This window comes from Enhydra lutris, unplaced genomic scaffold (genome assembly GCF_002288905.1).
Source record: "Enhydra lutris kenyoni isolate GAN:26980312 unplaced genomic scaffold, ASM228890v2 scaffoldscaffold61, whole genome shotgun sequence".
NCBI lineage: Eukaryota > Metazoa > Chordata > Mammalia > Carnivora > Mustelidae > Enhydra > Enhydra lutris.
In genome coordinates this window covers 3,980,129-4,004,106 of record NW_019154145.1, presented here as the reverse complement: position 1 = coordinate 4,004,106, position 23,978 = coordinate 3,980,129, and the positions used below count along the sequence as shown (strand labels likewise).

Sequence of the window (23,978 nt, the reverse complement as noted above, 5' to 3'; positions counted from 1 at the left end):
TCCTTCCTTCCTTCCTTCCTTCCTTCCTTCCTTCCTTCCTTCCTTCCTTCCTCCCTATCTGTTTATGACTTGATTTATTTGAGAGAAAACGAGACCAAGCAGGGGGTGGGGGGGGGAGCATGCAGACTCTGCATTGTGCTTGGAGCTGCGAAGTGGGGCTCCATCTCAGGACCTCAAGACCATGACCTGAGTCAGACACTTAACAGACTGAGCCCCCAGGTGCCCCATCCACTTTTAGATTCCACATACAAGGGAGGTCACAGAGTGTTTGTCTTTCTGTGTTTCATTTATTCACTCACGTAGAGCCCTCCAGATCGTCCATGCTGTCGCAAACGGCACTGTGTCCTTCTCTTAGGGCTGTGTTAACTGATTTGCTTATGGTTACTGCTTCTCTGTGTGAGAAGAACACATCTCAGCTCATCACATTCTACACCTTAAATATATGCAACTTTGTCATTTATCTCTCAGTAAAGCTGGAAAAAAAAAGGAAGTGAGGTAATATTTGAGGAAAATAAGATGATGCCTTTTCAAATAGTGGGTTTTGAATTGACAAGGCATCAGAATCACCTGCCACAGCGACCACCAGAGCCTCGGTTTCTGATTCAGCAGGTCTGGTGTCGGGGCCAAGAACTTTCATCTCAGCCACGCTGAATCCTTCTGGAGGGCATACTTTGAAAACCACTGTTTCAAAAAGGTGAAAGTTATCTGATTGAAATGGCCTATAGAATACTAAAGAGAACTGAAAAAAAATCTGCATAAGAGCACATTAAAAGGAAATTGAAGAATAAATTCTCTGATGGTCATTTAAATGCTTCAGAGATAAAGAGGGACCAACGACAAAGGTAAAAATCAGGCTGACAAAACCCGACCAAGAAAATAATGAAGTACTATTTTAAAACCTGGAAAGAAAAGGCAAAACTTTGAATCTGTAATTTTATAGCAATCCAGATTGTTTTGTAAAATAAGGGCATAATATGTATTATCAGAGCCACATGAGGTCTTTGGAATCTTGCTTCAGAAAGACCATCTTGAAAAACCCTTTGGGATCCAGAAAGCTTCTGTCTTCTGTCAGCATCTATGGAGTTGAAGCTAGCTAACTTTTCAGCTTGTGAGTAGAGCAGAATCTCAACCCCTTGGGGGTATAGCTCAGGGGTAGAGCATTTGACTGCAGAATCTCAACCCCCATGCTTCTTGACGCTTGGAAGACAGCTACTTTTGCACAATACCCCTCAATATGGGCATGCCAGACTGGTAAATATTATGTATATGTGAAACTCCTAATTCATCTGCTTTATGATTAGGAACAGGTCAGAACTGTTCACTATCCCTGCTTCTGTGATAGAAAGGAAGAGTTAGGAAGATCATCAGTTCGATGACATCCTATCAAAATTCCACATGGGTTTCCACCCCCCCCCCCCAATATTCAACACTTACCGATTTATTATTTAACATCCTAGCCAAAGCAAATGTCGTTAATGCTGAGACTTGACAAAGCTTCAGGGTGGATATACAGCTGGGTGTATTTTTGTTTAAAATATTTAAAGAATTAAGTTTTTTTTTTAAGAGCAGTTCTAAGTTCACAGCAAAATTGAAGGTTGCATTAGGGATTAGGGTTCATTCTTGGTGTTGCACATTGTAGGGGGTTGGGCAAAGGTATAATGACAGGGATTTATCATAATATCAGGCAAAGTATTTCCAGTGCGCTAAAAACCCTCTGCCTACTCATCACCCGCCTTCCCTCAACCCTGCCAACCATTGCTCTTTTTACTGCCTGCCCAGTTTTACCTTTTCCAGAACGTTCTGGACTTGGAAACATGCAGTATGTACCCCTTCCAGATCAGCTTCTTTCACGTAGTTGAAAGTTTACGTCATGTCTTCTCATGGCTTGGTGGCTCATTTCTTTTTAGTGCTGAATAGTATTCCATCTTCTGAAGGACATCTTTGCTGCTTCTAAGTTTTGGGGATTATGAATAAACCTTCTATAAACATCCGTGTGTGGGTTTTTGTGTGGACATAAGTTTTCAACTCTTTTGGATGAATTCCAAGGAGCGTAATTGCTGGATTATGTGGAAAGAGCACGTGTAGTCGCAACCCACCAACCTGTCTCCCAACGCGGCTGCAGTTTTTTGCATTCCCACCAGCAAGAAATGAGAGTTCCTGTCTCGCCACATCCTCACCCCAACTTAGCAGCGATGGGTGTTGTCTGTGTTATGGATTTTGTTCATTCTAATAACTGGTTTTTCAAGGTTTGAATCAGCCTTGCATATTTCAATAAATCCCACTTGGCTATAGTGTCTTATTCTTTTTATACACTGTTGGAGTCAATCTGATAACATTTTGTTGAGGATTTTCACGTGTATGGTCATGAGAGATTTTGGACTATAGTTTTCTTTCTTTAATATCTTTGATTTTGGTAATGAGTTTGATATTTTCTCTCTGCGTCTATCCTCTGATAACAACTCTAGAGAATGGGTTTGCTTTTCCCTTAAATATTTGGTAGAATTCACCAGTAAGCCCATCTGCACTTAGCTTCCTGTTTTGGAGGATTTATTAATTATTGATTGAATTTCTTTGACAGATATTTAATCTATTATCTACTGATATTACTATCGATTTAATAGATAAGACTTTTCAGATTGTCTGTTTCTTCTTTGAGTTTTGGAAGATTGGGTCTTTCAAGGAATTGGTCCATTTCTTTCTCTCTCTCTCTCTCTTTCTTTCTTTCTTTCTAAGATTTCATTTATTTGAGAGACACAGAGAGGGAACACAAGCAGGGTGAAGAGCAGAGGGAGAAGCAGGCTCCCCGCTGAGCAGGGAGCCCTATGGGGGACTTGATCCCAGGACCCCGGGATCATGACCTGAGCATGAGGCAGTTGCTTAACTGACTGAGCCACCCAGGTGTCCCCAAGGAATTGATCCATATCAACTAGGTCATCAAATTTGCGGTCAAAGAGTTGTTCATAATATTCCTTTATTATCCTTTTAGCTGTTAGTGGGACCTACAGTCCCATCTACAGTGATGTCTCCCTTTTCATTTGTGACATTAGTGATTTGTGTACTCTCTTTTTTTCTTTTCTTAGTTAGCCTGGTTAGATCTATATCAGTTTTATTGTGTTTTCAAAGAACCAGGTTTTGGTTTTATTCATTGTCTTTCGATTTCATTGATTTCTGCTCTAATTCATATTATTTCTTTTTCTGCTTACTGTGGATTTAATTAGCTCTGCTTTTTCTGGTTTCCTAAATGTAAATTTAGGTTACTGATTTTATATCTCTCTTCTTTTCTAATATGTGCATTCAATGCTTTAAATTTTCCTCTAGTCATTGCTTTCCACAAATTTTGATAAATTGTGTTTTAATTTCCGTTTAGTTCAAAATACTTTTTATTTTCTCTTGTGATTTCTTTCTTTGACCCATGTGTTATTGAGAAGCGTGTTGTTTAATCTCTATGTATTTTGGGTTTTTCCAGATATATTGCTGTTACTGATTTCTGGTTTAATAGTGTTGTGGTCTAAGAGCAGACATTGTGTAGGTTCTGCTTTTCTGAATCTGTGAAGGAATGTTCATGGCCCAGATTGTGGCCTCTCTTGGTGAATGTCCCATATGAGCTTGGGAAGAGTGTAGATTCTGATACTGTTTGGTGAACAGTCCATAGGTATTAATTTTATCTGGTAATTGATGATGCTGATGAACTCCTGGTGGATTTTTTTTTTTTTTTGAGGAAAAAATACTATGCATAAATGTTTTCTTCCTCAAACCCTTCTCTAGGTATCATTTCCATTCCCGACTTACTGTGGTGGTTCCTAATCACCACCATGTCCGTCTTCTTCCGAACATATTAATAACATCTAAAACACGGCCACCAGTGCATTTTGAGTGAGCATAATGTGAGCAAGTGTTTGTCAGTGCAGGCTTGTCAAGTAGGTTCTCCTCTGAGGGCAAGCCATTTCCCGTGGAACTATTAAGGAAACACCGGGAGGAAGGAAGCAGAGTGAATGTTTGATAGTGACGTGTCGGTGGCCAATGACAAGATCACATTTTTTATTCATCGTCCACTGTTACTTAGATCATAGCGTCAGCTCTCTGTCGTTGTACCCAATGACTCCTGACCAGAGGGTGCTCCAGCTGGTTCTCCAGGCGGAAGTACTGTGGGTCTCTCACTTCACCACTTTTCCTAGTGATAAGTCTGATGGGGTCATTTTCCACCTGTTGATAACAACGAAGGGAGAACCTGCAGGTGGACTGAGATGAGGACACTGTGGAGTCTTGGGATTCCCTATGAGTAAATTTTTTTTAAATAAAAATTTTAGGGGCACCTGGGTGGCTCAGTGGGTTAAAGCGTCTGCCTTCAGCTCAGGTCATGATCGCAGGGTCCTGGGATCGAGCCCCATGTCGGGCTCTCTGCTCAGCAGGGAGCCTCTCTCTCTGTCTGCCTCTCTGACTACTTGTGATCTTTCTCTCTGTCAAATAAATAAATAAAATCTTAAAAAAATTAACTAAATATTTTAAACTATTTAAAAGTTATATGTAACATTATTTATAATCAATAAAAATATACAAAACTTGTGACAAATTATTTTTATAATATATTGTGATATTAATGGAGAGGAAATACTTGGGAAAGTATATTCTGCAATGAACTGTTTTCTTTAAAGTTAGTGAATGCTTTTAGGCAGTGTAGTTTACAGAATTTTGAACACTATGCTTTTAGGAGCAATGTGAGAATTTATGCTAAATAACAGGCTTTTTGAGCAGGGGTAGTGACATGTCTGTTACTTTTGAAATTCATTCCTGTCAAGATTGTGTTCCTTGAGAGTAGAAATTTAAAAGCAGCCACCTGCTTACCTCTGCCTTCTTATCTTAAAACCTGGTAGGTGTTCAATAAAGCTTTGTTGAAATAAAAAATGACATCTTGTCATTGGCCACTGCCTCATTCTGGGGAAGCTGGCCATGAAAAAATGTACAGCTGTTGATTTAAATCAAGATGCTCTTAAGACTTTGTGAACTGGTTTGCCTCTGCCAAGGAAGCACTATTCTATCAAACTAAAAGCATCAGTTGCATACCTACTGTGCATTTAGCATCATTAGATGGGCACACCTACTCAGTAATTGTGAGAAGATGGAATTAGCTGATATGAAAGAGCATGTGTTTTTCCCTCTCCACCCCCCCCAAAGTAGAAAAATAGAATTCTCCATCATTTTTTTTTTTCTAACAAGGACACGTTCAGATGTATTAGTCAAACTTGGAGTCCCTCCAACACTGAGGCTTACATCTAAATTTAGAACTAATGAGCTCTCTGTATGTACCAGACTGGAAAGCACACATTCTCTCCGTTAGCATCAAGGCACTTTTATTCAACATAAATCTACTGCCAAAGAGAATATTAATGTTCCTGAGTGTTACTGGCTCACAAAACTCACTCTCTTCTTAACGTGCTCAGGAAAAACCCAAATATATCCATCACAGAAGGACAAGTACATAGAGACAATGTAATGCAGAGAATCATAGAGATCTCCATCACATGGGCTTTTAAGGTCTTCTAGCCCAACACTCTTTGACTGCTAGAATTCCATTCAAAATAATGTTCCTGGGTGATTACCAAGCCTCTGAATACCTCCCCTGCTAAAGTTCTCTGATCCCTCCTCCCCTTTTGCTTGCTCTGATGGATGGCTTTCCTGGCATAAAATCAAAATCCTTTTTGCAACAGCCTCACAATTAGTTTCAGATATGCTTCTTTGGACTCACAGATTGATAACTCTTTCATGCGACTTTTTAAAAATGCTTGGCGACAACTACCACATCTCCTCCCTTTCCAGCTTCCCATCCGCTGCTTCCTGGCCCTCTGTTCTCCAGGCTAAAAACCTCATTTCCTTTACCCTTCTTCATATGCTCCCATTTTAAGCTGCTTCATCTTCCTGGCCACATTCCTGTTATAGTCCAAATAACAGGAGTTTCCTAACAAGGGCATCATGACTTTTAAAAGACATTAACTGTGGCAGAAATGTGATAAGTGGCTGCTGGGGAAGGTACTCAGTCCCCAACAAATGGTTACGGCTGAAATAAATTACCATTAAAATAGTATGTTTGACTTGGGGAGAGGAGAGAGTAAACCCAGGACTCTCTTGCTTATAGAATGAAAGGAAGTAATGGCCCCTTTGATGGGATGAGGCTGGGGAGATGATAAACTGGAGGACAGCCTTAAATCTATCTTGGTAGGTTGATAGCATCACTTTTCACCAGAATATAAAGAGTCGAGTAAATTTACCTGTAGGAAGATGATGGTGATTTCTAAATTTGGAGCAGAGTTCCTTCATCCATGGGTTCTCTAAAACCAACTTGTTCTTTTGAAGTAGAAATCCTTATTTTATACTCTGGGATCTCTGATTTAGGAGAGGTGAAAAGAATCTCTGGCAAACTGATTTGTACAAAATCATAAAGTAATACAGGTTTTTAAAACTTGCAGTGTTAATTTTCATGTTTCTGAGATGAAGATATTGTGTCACCTGAAATTCTGTGCTTTCGTCCAGTTTTCTTCAGGTGGCCGGATACCCTGAGAATTCAGGTTCCAGAACTCCAAGTTGTCAGAATGCTCTGCTAGTTTTAACCATTGGCCCATTGTATAGTTTATTAAAATTGTTTTAACCATTGGCCCATATGTACAGTTTATTAAAATTGCTCTTATAATTTAATCAGGTCTGCTTGAAATTTCTATTCCCCTACCCACGCCATCTAATTTTTACTTGTGCTCTATTAGAGGTGAATTTTTGGACTTTCTCATATAGCTTATAATCATTTTAGCACGAGTACCTTTTGGCCTACAGAATTTCATACCTTTCACTGCCCTAAAAACTTTGTTGATTTCTTCTTATCAAAGTAATGTTTGTTTCAAAACCTCAAAATGAAAATGCGTGAAAAACTCTGCCTTATTTTGCATGTGCGCGGTTGAAAACCATGGGCCTAGAGGTCAGGTTAGCAGCCACCCCCCACAGTATGAGATACTACTGTCCTTTATTATCCAACGTTTTCATCTTAACTACCTTTAAAGTCTCATTGTGTCTAGCTGCATTCTTCCTACATTTTTGAACATCAAATTTCTCAATTTATTCAGTGCTCTCTAGTCTCCAGACCTAATAGATGTTTTTACACTTGCATAAATTCTTATCCTGTTTGAGAGACCTTTCTCTGCCTATGTGAAAAATCCACAGCAAACACTGTATCAATGGTGAAAGATTAGAAGCTTTTCCTCCAAGGTCAGGAACAAGACGAGGAAACAAACTTTTCCCTCTTCTTTTCAACATAGTTCTGGCCAGAACAAGAAAAGGAAATTAAAGGTGTCCAAATTGGAGAGAAGAAGTAAAACTATCTCTTTTTACACACGGCATGATCCTATCCCTAGAAAACATTGAAGACTCCTCAAACACCATTAGGAACGGATAAGTGAATTCAAAAGTACAGGATTCAAGCTCAACATGCAGTTCAGCTGCATTTCTAAACACTGACTATAAACAACCCAAAAGAGAAATTATGAAACAATTCAAATTATAATAGCATCAAAAAGGAGAAGATACTTAGAAATTAGCCAAGGAGCTGGAGGACTACAGTGCAAACTACAGAAGACCAGTGAGAGACGTTAGGGAAGAGAGAAATAAGGAAAAACACATCCATCACAGACTGGAAGACTCTGTATTGTCAAGATGTTGATACTACCTAAGGCAATCTGCCCGTTCAATGCAATCTCTATCAGAATCTCATGACATTTTTTGAAGAAATAGAAAAACCCATTCTAAAATTCATAGGGAATTACGAGGGATCCCAAGCAGCCAAAACAATCTTAAAAAAGAAGAACAGGGGTGCCTGGGTGGCTCAATCAAGAGTGCCTGAGTCTTGATTTCGTCTCGGGTCATGAACTCTGGTTGTGAGATGGAGAGCTGAGAAGGACTCTGCCCTTGGCAATTCTTTCCCTCTGCTCCACCCCTTGCTCATGCCCCCCTTTTTCTCTCTCTAAAATGGATAAATAAATCTTAAAATAAAAGAAAAGAACAAAGCTAGAGGACTCATACTTTCTGACTTCAAAAATTATTCCAGTAATTTGATTTTTGATTACTATAGAAATCAAGATAGTGTGGTCCTGGCATCAAGGCAGATACACAAGGTAATCTGACAGAACAGGGACCCAAGAAATAAATCCTCATCTGTGGTCAGGTGGTTTTTGACAAATAAAAATAATTGAAGTTGGATTCTTACCTCACACCAAATACAAAAGTTAACTTAAAATGAATCAAAAATGATTAAAAAAAGGTATCTAAGACCTAAACATAAGAGCTAAAACCAGGGGCGCCTGGGTGGCTCAGTGGGTTAAGCCGCTGCCTTCGGCTCAGGTCATGATCTCAGGGTCCTGGGATCGAGTCCCGCATCGGGCTCTCTGCTCAGCAGGAAGCCTGCTTCTCTCTCTCTCTCTCTCTCTCTCTCTCTCTTTCTCTGCCTCTCTGCCTACTTGTGATCTCTGTCAAATAAATAAATAAAATATTAAAAAAAAAAAAAAAGAGCTAAAACCATAAAACTCTTAGAAGAATATATAGGGCAAAAGTTTCCCAACGCTGGATTTGGTTGCTTCTTGTTTTCGTCAATTGTGAAAAGAAAACGCTTAACTAGGGCTAAAGCGTCATGACACTGGATCTGGCCAACACCACAAAAAAAAAAAAAAAAAAAAAAAAAAAAATTGACAAATTGAACACCATGAAAAGTTAAAAAATTTTTGCTTTAAAAGACAAAATCAACAGAGTAACAAGGTAACCCAAAGAATGGGGAAAAATTCTTGCAATTCATATATCTGATAAGGGATTAATATTCCCTCTCTATGTATTTCATTTTGCTTATCTATACCTCTATAGATGGACACTGGGTTTCTTCCACGTTTTGGCTGTATATTAATCGACTCAATCTTTTATTTAATCTTCCCTATGGTCACCATAATTTAAAAATAGCTACCGAATTAAACTAGAAGCAGTCTTTGACAAAATGGTGGAGTAGATAAAGTGTCTTTTTTTTTCACTTCACTTCCTAATACACTTTATCTATGCCCAGACACCCTGAATCTCAGGAAGGGAAGGAGCACATCATCCTTGCTCTGTCTAGAGGCCCCTTCTAACTATGTCTTGTTAGCAGTTCTTTTCTTGGTTTCCTTGCTTTGCCTTTACCACAGAGTAAGGGTTCACAAAATACCTTTCCTGTGTCTAATTTCTGTAATGTATAGTCATTTTACTCATGATCATAAAATATTAATACAAAAACTGAGCACATTTTTATTAATCACACTATATGCTTATCTTATTTATTTATTTATTTAATTTTTTAAAAAGATTTCATTTATTCATTTGACAGACAGAGATCACAAGTAGGCAGAGCGGCAGGCGGAGAGAGAGGGGGAAGCAGGCTCCCCGCTAAGCAGAGAGCCCGACGCGGGGCTCGATCCCAGGACCTTGGGATCATGACCTGAGCCGAAGGCAGAGGCTTTAACCCACTGAGCTACCCAGGTGCCCCGCTTATCTTATTTAATCCTGACAATAACTAGACGAGATGGATACAGTGTTCCATCATTTTATGGGTGAGGAGCCTGATGCTGAAAAGAATATGGAATTTATCCAAGGTCACCTCTTCTCAGTCTGGCTCACTCCAAAGTCCTTGGTCATAAGCTCTGAAATAAGATTAAGGAGAAGGGTGGGGGGAAACCTGTGTGGATCAGTTGGTGAAGCGTCTGCCTTTGGCTTGGATCATGATCTTGGGGTCCTGGGATCGAGCCCCATGTCAGGCTTCCTGCTCAGCGGGGAGCCTGCTTCTCCCTCTCCCTCTGCTACTCCCCATGCTGTGCTCTCTCTCTCTCTGTATTTCAAATAAATAAATAAAATCTTAAAAAAAAAGATTAAGGAGAAGGGAGGGCCTTCTAGGAACAGCTTTCCACCCCAAAAGGCCCATTTTAATTTTGAGAATTCTATAATTTCGGCAAGCCTGTGAAAGCAAGTACTGTGGATGGTCATCCACTCTATTTCTGTGAACTAATCACCTGAGGTACTTTCAAAAGAAGAAGGGGTGGTTGTGAAGTGGGTTTAAAAGGAGAGAAAAAAACAAGTCTATCACTTTGCAGCTCTGAAAATAATGATGATCTTCAGAAGTAGATTACATTATCAGTCTGTTGTGAGTTAGCATGCACACCCAGAGTGATGTGTTTGTTAATAGGAATATGTTGTTTAACATAGGCAATGATTATAATCACACTCTTTAGAATGTCCTCTTACTTACAAAAATAAATGATTTACAAAGTGATAATGACTTTTAATCTTTCCTCAAAATTTTTGAGGCCACTGCATTCCTGTTCTACAATTAGTGAAAAATCTTATGAAATTATGCATAACTCAATAGTTTTAAAAATCATTGTTTGCCTAGACTTTGAAATGTTCAGTGCTGTCATTTCAAAAAACGGCTTTGTGTTTAAATATGAAAATTTGCAAGCAATTAGTTCTTTTAGTGGACTAATTGCTGTTGCTATTTAAAACTAAAATTAAACAGTGCAGCTATTTCAATTGGAACAGAAGACTTACTCTCTAACATAAATAAATTCGCAGGACATTTCCTAGGGAGATTCAAGCTATTTTCCCCTATGCACACATTACCTTGGTCAGCTTGTACAAAGGGCTATTGGGCTGATGATTAATAATCTGAGATTTCTCTAAAAAAGCTTTGGCGCAATTGATCTGGAAGACACAGTGGTGTCTATTGGGTCATTGATTTTTAAACTTCACGTTCCTTTCCACACTACGCAGTTATTAATCAGTTGCAACGGCTCCGCGGGAGATATGCTAATTAATAAACCCTTCCGATTAACTCCTTGATATATCCTTGACCCAATTATCATTACTGCAACATTTTAAAAGTCCTTCATCATATTGTACAAGTAATCCATAGAGTTCGATAGCCACCAAGAAACATGCAACACCATTATTTTTCAGACACAAGGGGAATGACCTCCATTTGGATAATATCAAATTTGGTCTCGGGAGGTTAATAAAATGAACAGGGGAAAGTCATTTCAGTCTGTGTGTTTACAGAGGCAAAGAAAGAGCACCTGAACTGAGGGGACCCCGGCTTGGGCATCAGGAGATATGGGTTCTTTTAATAAGACTCTGCGTACTCATGTGAACTCGAGCAAGCAGTAAATCTCTCTGGGAGACTCACTCCTTAGTGGGAAAAATGAGGGCAGTGCATGATATGATTTCTAACTCACCAGCAAACTTTGACCCAATCCTGGAACATCTTGTGTTCCCGCACCCCTAGAAAACTCCCGTGGTAACAGAGCTGGGGTCATCATTACCATTGTTCAGTGTTTTGATTCTTTGCAATAGATACCAACTGTGATGGTGTAAGCTGTAAAGGAACTGCCAAATTTGAATTTGGCAACACAAATATTGGATAGTCCATGGAGTTTTCCAGAGCATTAGAGTCTCCACAGCCAGAAACACAAACATGCCACAGCACAGCTTAGTAAGGATACGGCTGTACCTGTCACCCCTATCCCCCCAGGACAGGACTTCTGGAGTCGCTGCTCATGTCACTTCCTCCACTGTATCCAGAAACCACAGGTTCTCCACTGCAGAAAGTAGATCAGCCTCCAAGACCCTGGAGGTCTACACTGCAGCCCTCTCACTGAGGCTAAGTAGTGGTCTACAAAGCACTCTTATGACTACAAGTACCTCTACTCCAGCAGGATCTGCTATTTGGTACGGCTCAAGCAGGAGGGTTGGTGTAACTCATGTTGAACCTGCTTCAAAGTTATCAAGGTTCCAGGCCCTTCTCAAAACAACAATCTTCCCCAGCACCTGATAATGGGTTGGAATAGTATTTCTGGGTTCAGACTACCTGGTTCCCAAACCAAAGAGCCATATACCGAGAGCAGTGCCCTTCCTTCTTTGTGTCAGGAGATACAAGACTCAAGTGTGTTCTTTACTTTCAAGACGATGTTCTGCCTGAAGCTAATGTAACATCGTGTGTCAACTATGCTCAGATAAAAAAAAAAAAAAGAAATTCCTTTTAATTCAGTTTAATTTAAAAAAAATGTCACAGAATGTTCCTGCACACTGGGCTCCTGAACTCTTTACCAACACCTGATACTCCTTAATCTTTGGTGGAACTTACTTCCCATTGTAGGGTAACAGAGTCTATCACTCCAAAACATGCCACTTTGGCAGAATGATTATTTTAAGCTGAACAGAACTGAGAAGAAACAGATAGAAGAAAAGCTCTCTGTTCTCCCCTATAAATTTGTAAGGTGTCCCCGTCTCTCCTTCTCTACCAGGAAGGACAGATATTAACTGCTGGAGACATCTTTAGGTCCTGATCAGCCCAGAGATGGCACAGAGGAGTCTACACAGCAAACCGCACTAAACTAGGTCCCCAGACACTGGTTTCCCTATAATTTGCTGCTCTAGGAACTCAAGCTTCTTTCCCTTTGTCTTGTCACTGCTCTACAAATGTGTTGTCACGCTCTAATCCCCCACGGGACTACTCATCTCTGAGTGCGTCCTTGTGTATGCACAGTGCACGTGTTGGTAATCTCTTTGTTTTTCTCCTGTTTGTCTTCTGTCAGGCTAACTGGTGGCCGCTCCAGTCAGAGAACCTGAGAGGGCAGAGGGAGCAAGATGTCCTAACTTGTCTACCTCATTATTTGTCTTTGTGGTAACTGCTCACGTGCTCTGTACGGTCTCTCTCTTGTCAGGTCAAGCAATACCTTCCTGGCTGTCCATCTGCCTCTCACTTGTGCCTCCCTTGTCTGTCACCTGGGCCACAGATCCCCTTGTTGCCCACTGGCATCTGCCATTTCAGATTCCTGACACCCCCACAGGTGCTGGGGAGCTCACGTTCTGCTCTCGAGCTGGCCCACAGGACAGCGGATGCTGAGGTGGTCCACAAACACACACACAGGCCCCCCTGGTGAGCTTTCTTGCTTCCGGGGCTGAAACGTCCTAGGGCCCTCCCAGGACACAGAGCAGCTGGAAGGTTCTCTGGCTTTGTGTAAGAAATCCTTTCTAATGTGACTACCTCCCGGCCTTGTCTTAGTCCTTGCTCCTTACTCGGCCAAGGTCGTGCTGGCACCACCACTTCGGTACCCAGATGCCAACCCTTTCTGCTTCCCCAGCCTCCCTAGGTACATTTTTAAGGTGTAAAATGGTATGTTTCATATACACATAGGTCGTGAAATGATTACTACGATCAAGCTAATTAATACATTTGTCGCCTCACATAGGATTTTCTCTTTGTGGTGAGAACATTTCAGATCTGTCCTCTTAGCAAATTTCAAGGGCACAACACAATATTGTTCCCCACAGTCATTGTGCCGTACGTTCGATTGCCAGAGCTTATCCGTTTGATAACTGAAGCCTCATGCCCTTTGACCAACATCTCCCATTCTTAGCAACCACCATACACACACACAAGAGAATATCATGACCTTAAAAAAGAAGGAAATCCTGCCATTTGCGACAACAATAAGGCAGGCGCGGAAGGACAAATACCGCCTTACGTCACTTGTATGCAGAATCTAAAAACAGGGCCCTCATGGAAGCCATTGTTTCTTTTAAACTTTAAGTGGACAAACGTGGCAGAGAGCTATTTACTCCTGTCATGCACACTGTCCATATTTTTTTTACACTGTCCATATTAAACGGCACTGCGAGGCTGAGCGGAAGCTGAGCAGAGACACACTATTTCAATAGTACACATTTGTCATCACTATTATCCTTCTTACTACTACTTTAGGGTCCTTTCAGTATTTCCCTTCTTTTTTCCTTTTTACGCTGTTTCCCAACAGGTGAGTCCTGGGGTTCTCTCTCTGACCTGTTTCTGAACGAGTATCCCACATCAAACAAGGGCTGTTCTTGCTTAGAATTTCCGCCTGAGTCGACATAGTGTGGTGAGGATGGATGCCAAGGAAAGTTTCCTCCTTTCTGCCAGAAAGCAGAGATGTGACCTCTGTTCGTTCCCAGACTGGCAGGGGGACAGAGACAATCTTTGTTTTTCCTTCCTCTCTGGAGTTCATTGATTTTAGACAGGCCTCGTTAGTCCCTATTCAGGTCCCAAGAGCCATTGCTGCGAAAGTGAATACAGAAGAAACGTGCATTATTGCTATTGTCTGGGGAGTGACAACCAACCTGAAAATGGCTCTTTGATTAGAGAACATGGAGAGAGAAGACGGGCGGACACTTGAGAAAGGGAGGACAGCTGGTCAAGAAGGACAGCGTCAGCAAGGGCCATGGTGGAGGAGACTCCATGTGGCCGGCACAGATTTGAAAGGAAAAATCTTTTATCCAGGAAGATGGTCTTTTTCTTTCCTGTTACTTCTGTCTTACACCAGCAAGAATGGCAAATGCCTTGCATCCATTATAGGGGTCTGGCTTTTAGCCCCTCTCCACTCCACAAGCTCCTTTGTGTGGATACGTGACCAGGTGGTTGGCTTACTGGATAAGTGGCTCTGGGGCCATTAGACCCAGGTGTCAAAATGGAGCCCCCCCACCCTTGCTCCTCTGCAGCTGCTTTCAGTCACTCATTTGGCCTTGGGTGCTTGATTTACAGGAAAATACATTCACTGACACTTGACAAAGAAAACCCATGGAACCAAAGCTCCGAGAGGGTTGGGGCATTTCCTTGGAGGTCATCAGCCACTCCAAGGGCCACTCCAGGGGTTTCCGAGTCTCCTCTGAACCCTTCCAAAAGTCTAAGAAGCAGCTGAGGATCCTTTGAAAAGCAAAATAGAATTTTCAAGGCAAATGCAAAGATAGCAAATGCTCATTCACGGTGCTTTCTGAAGACGCATCTGAAGGGTCTGGCCTCTCTGCAGCTCTCCAGGTCAGGGTTTCTCAGGATGGGTGAGGTACCGGGAGTGGAAATGAGTGGCCAAAAAACATACAATTCAGATCACATTTACTGCAGAAAAATGCAGCACCTGTGCCGGGCATTGAACACAGGTGTCCTGCTGCTGCATTGCCCTGCCCCTGGGACTGGGCAGCCCTGGCTTGGCCACTCAGAGGGGTCTCTCCTCAAACACCGTGTCCTCCCCTGATGCCTTTACACATGTGGACCCTCAGCCTTCCTCACGCTCAGCCCCTTCTTGGATTGCAGAAACCTTATCCTCATAACCTCACGGGGCTGGACACAAAACCTGCCTGCAAAACTAGGGAATGGTCTTTCTATGTTAAGACTGTTTTTAAAATTATTTTTCAAAAAATATTTATATATAATATATAATATATATTTAATATAATATATAATATATAATATATAATATAATATATATTTATATATTTATTTTAGAGTTCTATATATTTATATGTGAATATATATGTTCTCACAAATATTTATATAAATATATAAGTATTTATATATTATTTATTTGATTTTACTTATATATTTATTCTAGAGGAGGAGTGGGAGGGACAGAGGGAGAGGGAGGGAGAAACTCTCCAGCACAGAGAGTAATGTGGGGTTCAATCTAACGGCCGGCCCTGAGATCATGACCTGAGCCGACAATCGACTGTGCCCCCCACGCGCCCCTATTTTCTGACTGTTTTCAATGGCCACTCTGCAAATGCATATGAAATCAGTCTCAAAATACCACAAGCCAGTCCTATGTTTCTTGTAAAGATACAGAGCCTGGGAAGAGGTAGAACCAAGAAGGTGTTCTCCTTGGCGTGGTGAAGTATCTTTGTACAGAAAATTTTTCCTGATAATAAAATTGCTGACAAATGCTTATACTCCGTTATAAACCATGTTTTTCAGAAACTGACAATCATTTCCTTTTCTTTTTCCCTCCAAAGGACTCTGGCAAAGTTAATAGGAAAAAAAAAAAAAGAAAAACCACCTTGTAAGACAGAATTGATTGTTCATTATTAATAATACCTGAAAGCCAATGACCCACGTGTTAATATTTTAGTAAACTGCAAAGGTTTCCATATGCGCATTTGTGAACTGTAAGTGCTTTGATTTTTGGCAAATGTTACCCAAGCGATGAGAACAGGAAAGAAAAAAACCAAGATAACAGGAACATAAAGACTTTCCGGGGGAAAAGCATGGTGCATGAACATCTTCTTCTTTTGCAGTAAACCTGACATCTCTGTGATCGCTGTACTTTGAAACATTACTAGAAAGATCTTATGTCCAGAAAATTTTATAATGTGAAGGATCAAACCAGTCGATTATCCATCTATTTAAGGACGAGGATAAGGACTCACAGATATCAGAATGGTAACTTTCAAGGCATTAAGAAATGAATTCTTCCCTCTTATTACTATAGAAACAAGAGGCTCTTTGTTTATTAATGTCATAAACTTAGTCATGTACGCAGAATGAGAGTCACACCAGAGACCTAAATATAGCCAGATATTGAATTACAGTTGGCGAGCTCTGAGCAGGATTTCACATCACTCACTGGAAGGTAGATATGGTTCAATTCAATTGTAGGTCATTCATTTTAATTAGACTGTCATGGGAAATGAAAGGATAGTTTCTGCATTAGTGCATATGCTGCTCCAAGACTTCTAATGAAATTAGAATTCTTCTGGCATGTGGGGGAAATGTTTCCTGACTTAAAAGGTCAAAATAAGTGTCATATGGACTTTAGAGCAATTGGTATCCAATAGCGTTAAGCATTATGATGATCACTGAGGATCAATTATGGGCAGACGGAAAACGGCTAAATGTCGTTCCACTTTTATTTCATGTCATCCATGTTAGAACCTGTTTCCTTTCAATTTCCTCAAGCCTTTGTCCCTGGAATTAACTCTGGATGAGCGATTTCCTAGGTTTTCCTGTTTTCATGACAAATTCTAAAATATCTTTCATTTTTTTTTTCATTTTTAATTTGAAAAAAATGTATTTATCTCCTAACCTGTCCTTGTGACTGTTAACAGATAAACTGAGGCGTATTAACACAATATTCCTTTAAGCTGATGGGCGTGAAAGTCAATTCTGATCCGAGGGTGCCAAATCGGGTGTTGTTGGCTGCGCATAGCCAGCAGAGAATCGGGGAGAGACGGGCAGAAAATGTGCAGCAGAGCAAGGGAGTTATTGATGGGCTGTAGCCAAAAGCGTCGTGGGTGGCTCGTGACAGGGTCCTGGGGACATACCTTAGCCGCCATAGCTTGAGATGACCTCTAACGGTCTCCTCGTTCCAGCTCACAGAGCTTACTGCCACCGTCACAGAGCCAACTATCAGTGAAAAGTGTTGACCGGTATGTATTCGACAATCCCATCAGCAGGATAAAATAATAGAAACACATTACTAATAATAAAAATGGTAAATATAAAAAAAATATAAAATCCAGGACCTCCGCAATGTGCCGGGGATTATCTCATTCAGTTGGGAGTCCCCATTTTCATCCTGGTTCATTTAAACCATTTGATCAATGATATATCTTATGTACGTACTTGTTCAAAATTTCCTTCGGGCAGTGATGCCTAATGGCTAAATTATTGTGACTTCATCTGGTATCTACACACATTCCTTGCCCAAAATGTTGAAAGGATTCCTGATGAGGCGTGCACCCTTCCGTCCCATAAGCTACTCATTTAACTTTTCTTTTTAAATCCTCATGCATTTATTTTAGAAATGAACTTGAGGCTGCATTTCAACAATTCCACTTTCTCAGCCTGCAACATGGCTCCTTTTTTGGTTGTGGCCAGGGCTCAGCCTAGAGCCTCAGTTGAAAGTCTTGCTAGAAACGAACGGAGTCATAATTTTATTACTTAAAAGAGTGGAGTGATTCTTAGCCAAAGACTTCCTACAAGCATAACTAATCTAATGTTTCGCTTCCCATGCAATAATGGTTAAAATGCTAATTGTTAAGGCCTTATTAAGACTTAATTGTTATTTGCCTCAGCTGGGCTCATTAATCATTAGCCATCTGACTTCCCCTTTTTGAATAGAGAATCTGTACTTTGTGGGACTGAGGAGGACCTCATGCCAGGGTCTGCCCCCCCTTCCCTGGTTTTCTCTCTGTCTTACGGTCTCAGATCTCAGGGTGCAAAGGAGGATGGGAGACGTCATGGGTTGGGAAAGCAAAGACCATGATGTTAGCACACCGTGTGCCAACACACGTAGACCTTTCAATATTGTGCCTCGTGCCCCTGGGTCGGAGAAGTGAGTGTGCTCAACACAGCCCCTCCTACAAAGCGGCTGACCTAGCAGAGCCCTTCTCCCCACTTCTTCCCAGGAACACAGAAGGAGGTGCGGTGAACAGTGCACTGCATTTATGAGCACCCCTGCTCCGGTCCCCTGCAGCCGCACTGGGAGCCTGCCCAGCTCACCAGGACTCATGTGTAGCAATGTGTTTCCTCAGCCTGGACTCTGTAGTCTGAGGGGCTTCCAGTCACGGTATCGAGCCTTTTCACTGATGGACTCTTTTCAGGGGAATAAAGGGATGACAATTTTTTTTCGTATAAACTCTCCCGATTCTGTCTCATTATTTCTTATCAGCGCCTTCTGCACCTCATCTATCTCTCTTTGCAGTGTTCACACCCAACAGATATTTGTGGACATTTATTATGTCTTTCCCTGGTCGTCACTTAGGAGAGTTATTCATACTGCATTCATTTAAAATGTCTTCATAAATCAGCGCAAGCAGCTCCTTCGTCATCTTCATTGCTTTTCCCTAAACTCCTGTCAGGTCTTTGCACGTCTTGCACACACAATTAGGAATCCAAAGGCCAAATAAATACCCTAATAGATGGGCGCACCAGATTCACCAGGCAGCTCCTTTGATTTTTTTTTTCCTTCCTTGTTCAAGGTGATGGTCTTGTGGTTGCAGTTTTAAATTTCATGAACTCCCTGAGAAGAATCTACCCTCCTGTCACATCTGAGACTTTTAATTCCCACAATCACACGGTTGGTTACACAGGCGAGAGCTTTTATTCCCAGTTTAGGGAAGAAGACGCGGAAACATAAGGCAAGGCTCGGGCAGTATGTTGGAGACAATTTGCATTGTAACGAGTTCATTTCAGCATATAAAAGTGTATACAGTAATACCTTCCTAGTAAGTGGAATCACTTGAAAATATCTAAGTAAATTTAATAGAACCAGAAGATTATGAAAATGACAAGTTTTTATATTACTTCTTGGAGCCAGTAGTATTTCTGATAAAAATAGTTCAAAGCCACATAGAAGCCAGAATAGTTCTGAACCCAAGAGTCTGGCGCAACTTAAGGAAACACCTTTCTTACCATTTCTTGACATAGGTTATTCCTTTTCTGTTGACGCATGACTTATGCCTTCAAGTTCTTGCCCTCCTCCTGCTGTGGACTAAATGTTTGTGTCCCCCTCCCCCATTCATATGTTGAAACTTAAGCCCCAAGGTTATGGTGTTAGGAAGAGGGACTATGAGAGGTGATGAGGACATGAGTCCTCATGAACGGGGTTAGTGTTCCTATAAAAGAGACTTTAGGGGCACCTGGGTGGCTCAGTGGGTTAAGCCTCTGCCTTTGGCTCTAGGTCATGATCTCGGGGTTCTGGGATCGAGCCCCGCATCGGGCTCTCTGCTCGGTGGGGAGCCTGCTTCCTCCTCTCTCTCTCTCTGCCTGCCTCTCTGCCTACTGTGATCTCTGTCTGTCAAATAAATAAATAAAGTCTTTAAAAAAAAAAAAAAAAGAGAGACTCCAGAGAACCTCCGGCCTCTTGTACCATAGGAGAACTCAGAGAGAAGACAGCTGTCCGCACCTCTAAAGAGGGCCATCACTACAACCCAAACACACTAGCACCCTGATCTCAGACTTCCTTTACAACAGCCCAGAGAACTCCCACACCATCCCTGTCCCCAGACACTCACACACACATGCACACACATGTACGTACACACACACACACACACACACACACACACACACACACACATGCATGCCTGCAGCCTAAGATACATCAACTTGCTTTAAATAGCACAACCCCAGCTCAGGATGTGTTAGGAGGAATGGTGGGACAGAGAAACCAACACCTCACAAAGGGAGAGAAGACGAGGGTTTGAATCTTTGTTCTTCTGCCCACTGTGTCAACATTATTTTCTTTTTCTGGAAAATATTTAATAACATGGTTATGGCATAAGGTTAAGTAGAAGGAAATTCAAAGATAAACTTTCAAATCCCTGAATACCTTGAGAAAAATTTTATTAAAATTATAAGATTTTGAAAATAAACTGAGAGGTATCACTCTGTAATTCTGGGAACAATACATCAAGACATTGTTGTGTGGACCAACTGGAATGCCCACACTTTTCTGGTGAGAGTGTAATTGGTACAGCCACCCTGGGAAATTATTTCAAAATATCTGTAAATTTGCACATATGCATGTTTTAAACCCCATCAATCCCATTCCTATGAATATACCTGATAGGTATGTATTCTGTTCATCAAAAGACATACAGGAAAGTTTAGATCAATCCTATTTCTAATAACCCAATGCTAGAAATAACTCAATAACCATTCTACTGTGCCAACATTCATTATTAAACATGCTAGTTTGACTGAGACATTAGTATCCAACGATCTTGATTCAACTGCAAATCCCAAACTGCAGTAAGAGCCCACTGGTCCAATTGCAGGGTCATAGGAAAGCTCTATTTTTAATTTCTTAAGGAATCTCCACACTGTTCTCCAAAGTGGCTGCACCAACTTGCATTCCCACCAACAGTGCAAGAGGGTTCCCCTTTCTCCACATCCTCTCCAACACAGGTTGTTTCCTGTCTTGCTAATTTTGGCCATTCTAACTGGTGTAAGGTGGTATCTCAATGTGGTTTTAATTTGAATCTGCCTGATGGCTAGTGATGATGAACATTTTTTCATGTCTGATAGCCATTTGTATGTCTTCATTGGAGAAGTGTCTGTTCATGTCTTCTGCCCATTTTTTGACATGATTATCTGTTTTGTGTGTGTTGAGTTTGAGGAGTTCTTTATAGATCCTGGATATCAACCTTTTGTCTGTACTGTCATTTGTGAATATCTTCTCCCATTCTGTGGGTTGCCTCTTTGTTTTGTTGACTATTTCCTTTGCTGTGCAGAAGCTTTTGATCTTGATGAAGTCCCAAAAGTTCATTTTTGCTTTTGTTTCCTCTGCCTTTGGAGACATATCTTGAAAGAAGTTGCTGTGGCTGATATCGAAGAGGTTACTGCCTATGTTCTCCTCTAGGATTCTGATGGATTCCTGTCTCATGTTGAGGTCTTTTATCCATTTTGAGTTTATCTTTGTGTACGGTGTAAGAGAATGGTTGAGTTTCATTCTTCTACATATAGCTGTCCAATTTTCCCAGCACCCTTTATTGAAGAGACTGTCTTTTATCCATTGTATATTTTTTCCTGCTTTGTTGAAGACCATTTGACCGTAGAGTTGAGGGTCCACATCTGGGCTCTCTACTCTGTTCCACTGGTCTATGTGTCTGTTTTTATGCCAGTACCATGCTGTCTTGATGATCACAGCTTTGTAGTAAAACTTGAAATCAGGTAACGTGATGCCCCCAGTTTTGTTTTTCTTTTTCAACATTTCCTTAGCAATTTGGGGTCTCTTCTGATTCCATACAAATTTTAGGATTATTTGCTCCAGCTCTTTGAAAAATACTGGTGGAATTTTGATTGGAATGGCATTAAAAGTATAGATTGCTCTAGGCAGTATAGACATTTTAACAATGTTTATTCTTCCGATCCAAGAGCATGGACTGGTCTTCCATCTTTTGCACTACTGGGTATTTACCCCAAAGATACAGATGTAGTGAAAAGAAGGGCCATCTGTACCCCAATGTTTATAGCAGCAATGGCCATGGTCGCCAAACTGTGGAAAGAACCAAGATGCCCTTCAACGGATGAATGGATAAGGAAGACGTGGTCCATATACACTATGGAGTATTATGCATCCACCCAACTTTTGTATCAACATGGACAGGACCGGAAGAGATGATGCTGAGTGAAATAAGTCAAGCAGAGAGAGTCAATTATCATATGGTTTAACTTATTTGTGGAGCATAACAAATAACATGGAGGACATAGGGAGGTGGAGAGGAGAAGGGAGTTGAAGGAAATTGGAAGGGGAGATGAACCATGAGAGACTATGGACTCTGAAAAACAATCTGAGGGTTTTGAAGGGGCAGGGGGTGGGAGGTTGGGGGAGCCAGGTGGTGGGTATTATGGAGGGCTCCATTGCATGGAGCACTGGGTGTGGTGCATAAACAATGAATTCTGTTATGCTGAAAAGAAAAAAAAAAAAAAAAAACTAAAAAAAAAAAAAAAAAAAAAAAGAGCCCACTGGTCCAGTCACAGAAAGGACAGGCAAGTCAGGGACCCAGTGGGACTTTTCCATGCTGTTGTGAGCAATAAGACACTGTTGTTGATGGTACCCAAACATCCTTCCTTTTCTTACTCTGGAAGAAAGTTGCATTTGCATGCATCAAAGCAGAGCATTTGTGTTTCCCAAACTTTAAGGCTGAGTAGTCTTGAGTAGTCTTCAGAGAAGGATAAATGACATTCTCCTGGACATTCCACTAGCCCTTTGGATTTAGGTTGGACAGGTCCTGACTGGTAAAAAGAGGCAGTAAAAAAGAGAGGAAAAAGGTAAAAAAAAAAAAAAAGAAAAGAAAGCTCTGTGTTTATTTACCTTGACTAATACCAGTGGCTACAGATCTTCTAACAATGACAAAAATACCTCCTGCAATGAGAAAAAATATTTTCTCTCTATATGGGAGGAATAAAAACACAACCTATCTGATATTTTCCTTCAAAAGTAACAGAAGCACATTTTTAATTCCTCTAGGATAAACCATTTTCACACTAACATCTAAATGCTAAATTTATCCACTGAAATTTTGGCCAATTATAGTTACTCTATACAAATAGCTTCACGTCTTCAAAATGAGGACCTAAAACCTCCTCCAGCTGAAACACTAGTTTTTCTGAACAGTCTCAAATTTTAAATTGTTAACCCATAGTTACAGTGGTGATGAAAATTCCACACTGATATTCTGACAAATTAGCATATGTAAATATAGTCCATTTTATTCTCTCTTCAAGTAAATACTAACACATAAACAAATAAAAATCCCTTTCATTTAAAATGTATGTGTGCACATGTGTGTGTTTACACAGAGGAAAAGGTGGCAGATGAAATTTTAAAATATATAGTATTTACACTGCAAGGGCATAAAAAGTTATTAAAACATCAACCCAGGCAAGGATATACTAGCCAACATAAAATAAATTAAAAATACTAACAGCTAATTGTTATTAAGCACCAGGCATAATGCTAAAACTGTACTATGGTCACGCCTGGCCATCTGTGGCAACGGCAGAATGGAAATGTGGCTAGTTGGAACTGAAAAGTGCTAGAATTGTAAAATACACATGGGTTTGGAAAACACAGTATGAAGAAAAAGTAAAATATATCAGTAATCTTTATTTTCATTACATATCGAATGATAATACATATTGAGTTAAAGAAGCCAAATAAACTTCACTTCATCTGGCATTTTTTTCCCTCCTGGTTTTAGCGTGGGTCCTAGAAAGTTTGAACGTCTGTGTGTGGCCACCATCTTGTTTCTACAAGACGGTACTGTTCTTGCTTCCTTCACTGTCTCAGATAAGAAGCTCATGGGACAGGCTATGGAGGCACCTGCGGTCAGACCTGTCCTGAAGGCTGTGCTCAGCCCTCTACCTCTGGCTCCTGTGGCTCCTGGGCTCCCCACATGAAGTAAAGCCACCGTACTATAATCAATACTAGAATCAATGTGATTCTTTTTTTTTTAAATTTTTTATTTTTTCAGTGTAACAGTATTCATTATTTTTGCACCACACCCAGTGCTCCATGCAATCCATGCCCTCTCCAATACCCACCACCTGGATCCCCCAACCTCCCATCCCCCGCCCCTTCGAAACCCTCAGATTGTTTTTCAGAGTCCATAGTCTCTCATGGTTC

General features: G+C 40.9%; 1 pseudogene; it reads right to left on the bottom strand.

Moving 5' to 3' along the window:
* Window positions 1-23,978, bottom strand: part of LOC111158613 — a 79,225-nt pseudogene that overhangs the window by 52,597 nt on the left and 2,650 nt on the right.